The following is a 6,000-nucleotide window of genomic DNA, read 5'->3' on the forward strand; positions in this document are numbered from 1 at the left end:
GCTATGACAAAATGTCTATGTACATAATGATTAAGGCTATTTCCAAAGATATCAAACTTTACAACCAATTTATAAAAATAATGAACATACTTGTTACAGAGGAAAAATTCTTGAGATATGCAAAATTCCCTACTTGTTATATACATAATACACTAAAATATACCAATAATATATCAAGAATATCAAGTGAAGAGATTCAGAGTAGGTTCTAAACATTTATATTTGAAAAAAACTCTACAGATAAGTCTCCACTGCCTAGAGAAGGAAATGGCAATCCACTCCAGTATTCTTGCCTGGGAAATTCCATGGACAGAGGAACCTGGTGGGCTACAATCCATGGGGTCGCAAAGAGTCAGACACTACTTAGTGACTAAATAAACAGCAACATAGATAAGTCTGATATTTATCCCCAAATAAAAATCACTGGCTTAGAAGACTCAGGTTTCTCATTAAAGGAGAAAGATTTAAACCAAGTAAACATTTTAAATAACTAAAATTATGACTAGTAACACTATTTTGCTGTTGCCTAACATCAAGCAAAGCATCATTGGTATGAAGATAAACAAATATCAACAGGTCTCAAAGTCATTCAAGTCCCAAGATAGTTACAGCAATAAAATTTTACTTATACAAATTTAACCTGGGGAAGGCTAAGCATTCTTTCTGATTTGACAAATCTTTCCATGAAACTCATCAATAGCAACATAAATAAAACCTAAGTATTCTTGCCTGGAGAATCCCAGGGACAGGGGAGCCTGGTGGGCTGCCGTCTATGGGGTCGCACAGTCTCGGACACGACTGAAGCGACTTAGCAGCAGCAGCAGCAATTATTTAGAAACAACATTCCTCTTTCATAAGTTAAGGAAAAAATCTTTTGGAGTTCGAGAGACCCACTTAGAAATATCAAAGATAGGTTTGGGGAGGCAAAAATCAAAAGTTGTCAGTATATTTAAACTCTTAAGATAGGATCATGGGTGCCTAAGAAATTACTGTTGTTTTTCTTCAAATATTATGATTTGAAGGTGACAATAAAACATCTAAAGATAAACACAAAATGTAACACAATTGTAAAGAATCTTAGTTTTTTTCTAAGTGAGGAAATTTTGCTTTTTAAAAATAACCAAGAACATAATACAATTAATGTATTGTAAGACAGAATCTTTTGCTATCTAGGCAAAGTACATAGATAAAAAGAACTTTCCATATTGGAGGTGAAGGCAATGGGAAGTAACATGAAAACAAGACCATTAAAAATGAGCAAACTTTGGTGAAATTTTAGCACATTTCATAACTTTTCAGACTCAGGTATTATAAAGCAAGGCAAATAAAATTTAGTGATTGCCAAGGGGTGGGAGACGGTGAGGACGGGAAGTTAATTGTTTAACAGGTGTAAAGCTTCGGCTTGGGAATTTGAAAAATTTCTGGAGATGAATGGTGGTGAAAGTTGCATGACAATGTGAATATACCTTAATGGACACTTAAAAACAGTTAAAATGGTAGATTATTTACAAGCTTTGCCCTTTATTGTGTTCTTTTATATTTTGGAACAAACCGACACTTTATATTAGGACCCATCTCAGGGCATCTATAATGTCAGAATGAATTTCATAATATGAAGATGTTATTAATATGCAAAAAAGTCATTGCTGCCATCTTCAAATGACTCAATAAATAAGAATTATAAACATTTCTCAATTTAGTTTCCAATATGGTAAGTAGTGACAATTAATTACACAACCCCTAACCTCCCCGCCCCCCACAAACATCTTCAGTACGTTTGAACAGTGCAAAGGGGTTTTGGAGACAAAACAAATCATACATATAAACCCTTGAGACCCATTGTTTCAGGATAACACTACTCTTTTTTTTCTTGAGAAACAGAAGCACATACACAGTTGTATTTCTCTATTACTTCTCAATAAAGTATCAACCACTAACATAAATTCTAAGTTTTAACCAAAGTAAACTTCCATTTCAGAGAAAACTGAGGTTGAGGGGGAGGGAGGAGGTGGATAATTGTGAACTATGTCACATACCAGCTTTTAATTTTATTTTTTGACTTTATCATATGTGGTATCTTAGTTCTCCAACCAGGAATTGAACCTGTGCCCCCTCCAGTGTAAGCACGGAGTCTTAACCACTGGACCACCAGGTAAGTCCCACATACCAACATTTTCGCCTTTAAATAGAGCAGCAGGGCTCATGGATACACATAATACAACTTTCCATAGCCACATATATCCCTTACAGTACAACTTACCAAAGTGGCAAAAATGGACATATTCATTTACAGTGGTCCCCAACCTTCTTGGCACCAGGGACCAGTTTCATGGAAGACAAATTTTTCCATGGCTGGGGGGTGGGGGATGGCTTTGGGATGATTCAAGCACATTACATTTATTGTGCACTTTATTTCTATTATTATACCAGGTCCACCTCAGATAATCAGGCATTAGATCCCAGAGGCTGCATTAACAGACTCAAAGATACAGCCCCTCTACAGCATATAAATATAAGACACAAAAGTATATAAACTTAAAATTATGCTTAGTAATCAATGTCCAGTATTCTGTCTTACTTAAGAATGACCTTGGTATGCAATAACTACCCATTACTTAACTTAATTTTAGTATCAGTCCAAGGTTTTAAGCTACCTATAACTCTTGGAAATTATCTTCAAGCTGACATACTGCAAAACAAAATTACTGTTGAAATAAAAGTTATCTTCAGAATAATTACTGTGAAATAAAAGATTTTCAGAATAATACTTGATTAGTGAAACACAACTTTTCATTTTTCATAATCTTAAACATTATGAGTTATGTTAACTAATCTGACTTAATAAATTTGTATAAGTTTAGAAAAAGCATATCCAAGTAGAATACTGTTAGAGAGTACACTTAACATCAATAAATTAGAGAAAATATAGCTGTTTTTCTTAAACCCCAAATGCTAAACTACTCATTTTCCAAAGATTTACTTAAATTCATAAACTGGAATTTTAAAGATATCATTGAGTGGGTTTTGTTAGTGCAACACATTTAAAGATTTAGAAGTTCATTTTCACCACTTTCTGAAAATTGAAGGAATATTTGCCTAATTTAAGCTCTTATTTATCTCCATCTGGCTTCCCTGGTGGCTCATCTGGTAAAGAATCTGCCTGCAGTGTGGGAGACCTGGGTTCGATCCCTGGGTTGGGAAGATCACCTGGAGAAGGGAAAGGCAACCCACTCCAGTATTCTGGCCTGGATAATTCTTGGACTGTATGGTCCATGGGGTCGCAAAGAGGTCGGACACGACTGAGTGACTTTTACTTTCATTTATCTCTATCAGCCAATCCGAAAAGAACTCTATTAACATGAGACTTTACAATCAAATTTATTAATACCCTCAGCAAGTGTGAAAATATTACACTTACAGAATGAGGGATAAAGGTTTTTCTAAACTACAGACACACACATAAACAGGGCTTATAGCTTGCATTCTAAAATTTCAGTCACAGGTCACGAGTAAAATCTCACCAATCCTGGTATGAAAGAGTTGTTCTCCTTCCCAAAGGGCAAAGGGTTCAATAGATTTGGGCTCAAAATAGACAAACAAAAATGACTAACAGTCCAAATTCTCCATCCTCTTTCACCCAGCAGAGCATAGATCTCTATAACCCATTAGTCCATTTATAGAGATCAACAAACGGTCAAAGACCAAATTCTCAGTCACTGCTGCCACTAATGAGTATTGGCTATAAATGAACCAAAAGCGAAAAACAAAATTTGTAGAGAGGAAAATTAAATCAGAAAAATAGCAAAGATGCCTTGTCACTTTGGATTCACCTCTATGAGTCAAGAAGAGATGTGCCTGAGCGCAACCACATCTTTGGTGATGAAGTTTACCTGGCTCTGTCAGATGAATGCATTATGCATTTCAACGGAGGACCCCCCAAAACTATTAAAAGGCCATTTTCAAAATTAAAAGAATATGATTCTAATACACATATAAATATGTATTAAAAGGATTTTTTTTAACTTATTAATAAGAATCCAAAGAACAGGCACCTTTACGGATTAGGAATATTAAAATGCACGTGCAAATGGAACCCAAACTGAGTTTTTTGTGGGCTGGGGTTTGGGGTAAGGGAGGTGTTTTGCATTGCTATTGTCTACAACTTCAAGGAGCCAGACAGCTTCAAGAGTGTCAGAATCAGGTAATGGGAAGAGTATACAAAAACAATACATAGGTCTACTGAAGTTCATTTTTCTCCCTACAGAAGGTTATCATTAACATTGAGATGCAGATGTCACTCCTTACAAAGCTAGGAAGGTATGGTCCCACTGGACTTGTAACTTGTAATCCAGTTACGCCCAGGTTCCATCTTATTGCTCTTGAGATTATATTTACAACCCTTTTCCAAACCCAAATATCCCACAGCATTCAACCAGTTGAGACACTCCATATACCACTTGCAATATCACCACCCAGGCAACATACAGTGGGGGGGGGGGGGGAATCAACCTTCTTCTCATGTTTCTAAAACCCTGATGTGAAAAACTAAAGGTTAAAAAATTTTTTTAAAATACTACACTTTAACTTGTTTAAAACTTCCCTATCTTCAGTTTCCAATATAAAAAGAAAACATCCAGAAATCTAAAAACAGTTGCCTTGAACTGCTTTCAACAAGAAAAAACAGCAGGCCTTCCCTGCTTCTCTGTAAAAATTCTTTTTGACTCAGTCATGGTGAATCACCTAATCTCATTTCTAAATTGTTAAAAAAAAAAGAGAGAGAGAGATAGTGAAAAAGGTATCCTCACAAAAATATACTGTAAAAGACTGAAAAAAAACCCCCAAAAAAGAAAGAATGGGGTAGTCTGTCACTCATACATCTAAAATAGTGCTCAAAAAAATGGTAGGAGATGCTTTTTCCTCTGAGGGCTCTAAAATGCAACTTCCCCCCGTGCATGGTGGAGTTAGAAAACAGGACATCATGCTAAAATGGGCTCTCCTCTGCTTCTGATGCAGCTGAGGACCAAAAGCAAAGAAAAAAGGAGCAGGTGGCAAGTCCCCTTACTTCAAAGTGGGTTTTGAGACCACCTCCATGGACAGGCAAAGGAGGAGGTAGTTGGAGAGAACAGACGACGTGATGGTTGGATGGCATCACCAACACAAGGGACATGAGGTTGAGCAAGTTCCAGGAGATGGTGAAGGACAAGGGAAGTCTGGCATGCTGCAGTCCATTGGGTTGCCAAGAGTCAGACATGACTGAAGCGACTGAACAACAGCAAGTTAGAGATAGCTTTGTGACCTTTAGAGAAACACTCACCCCTCAATTCCTCAAGATTTGAGGTCAAAGAAAAGACATTTTGGAAAAGACAGTTGATGCCCTGTAACACTCTCCCTCCTACCTCCTTCACTTACCCAAGGCTGCACACCTTTTTATGTCAAACCTCACGAGAAAGGGCTTTGAAAAATCAGTTCCCTTAAAACTGAGTGGACCGAAACAACTGGTGTCTGACCCATACCAGGGAGGATTAAAGGCAGATGGCTGTGGCTGGAGTCAGGTGCTAGGATGAGAAGGAGTGCGTAAACCATTAAACTCAGAGCAGAAGTGCCTGCTTTGAGTGGACCAAATGGGGGAAGGGAGAGAATGAGCCTGAGGGTTGTTTCCAAGGAGACCCCACCTCAGTGGGCTTGCTACTAGGCAACAGAGATTTCAAATCAGATGCAGAAGTCAGTGGAACAGGTGGCCAGCACAGGAGGTCCAGTGTTTTCAGCGGACTCATTTCCAAGGGTCACATGAAACTGCCTAGTAAGAGGAGTCCATAGTGAATATCCATCAAAATCCTTGGCCAGCACCAGCACGACTAAGTGTTACAGTTTCCCTAAAGTAAGGCCTTTCCTCCTTTCACTGCTCCCGCCTCCATCCCCAAGCCCTGTTGGACCCAAGTCCTAGAGGGAGTGGGTTTGGAGGAGCAGAAGCCTTAGGTGGGAAAACAAAGAAGACAGTTG

This window comes from Giraffa tippelskirchi, chromosome 11, assembly GCF_054371585.1.
Source record: "Giraffa tippelskirchi isolate mGirTip1 chromosome 11, T2T-mGirTip1v1.2.pri, whole genome shotgun sequence".
NCBI lineage: Eukaryota > Metazoa > Chordata > Mammalia > Artiodactyla > Giraffidae > Giraffa > Giraffa tippelskirchi.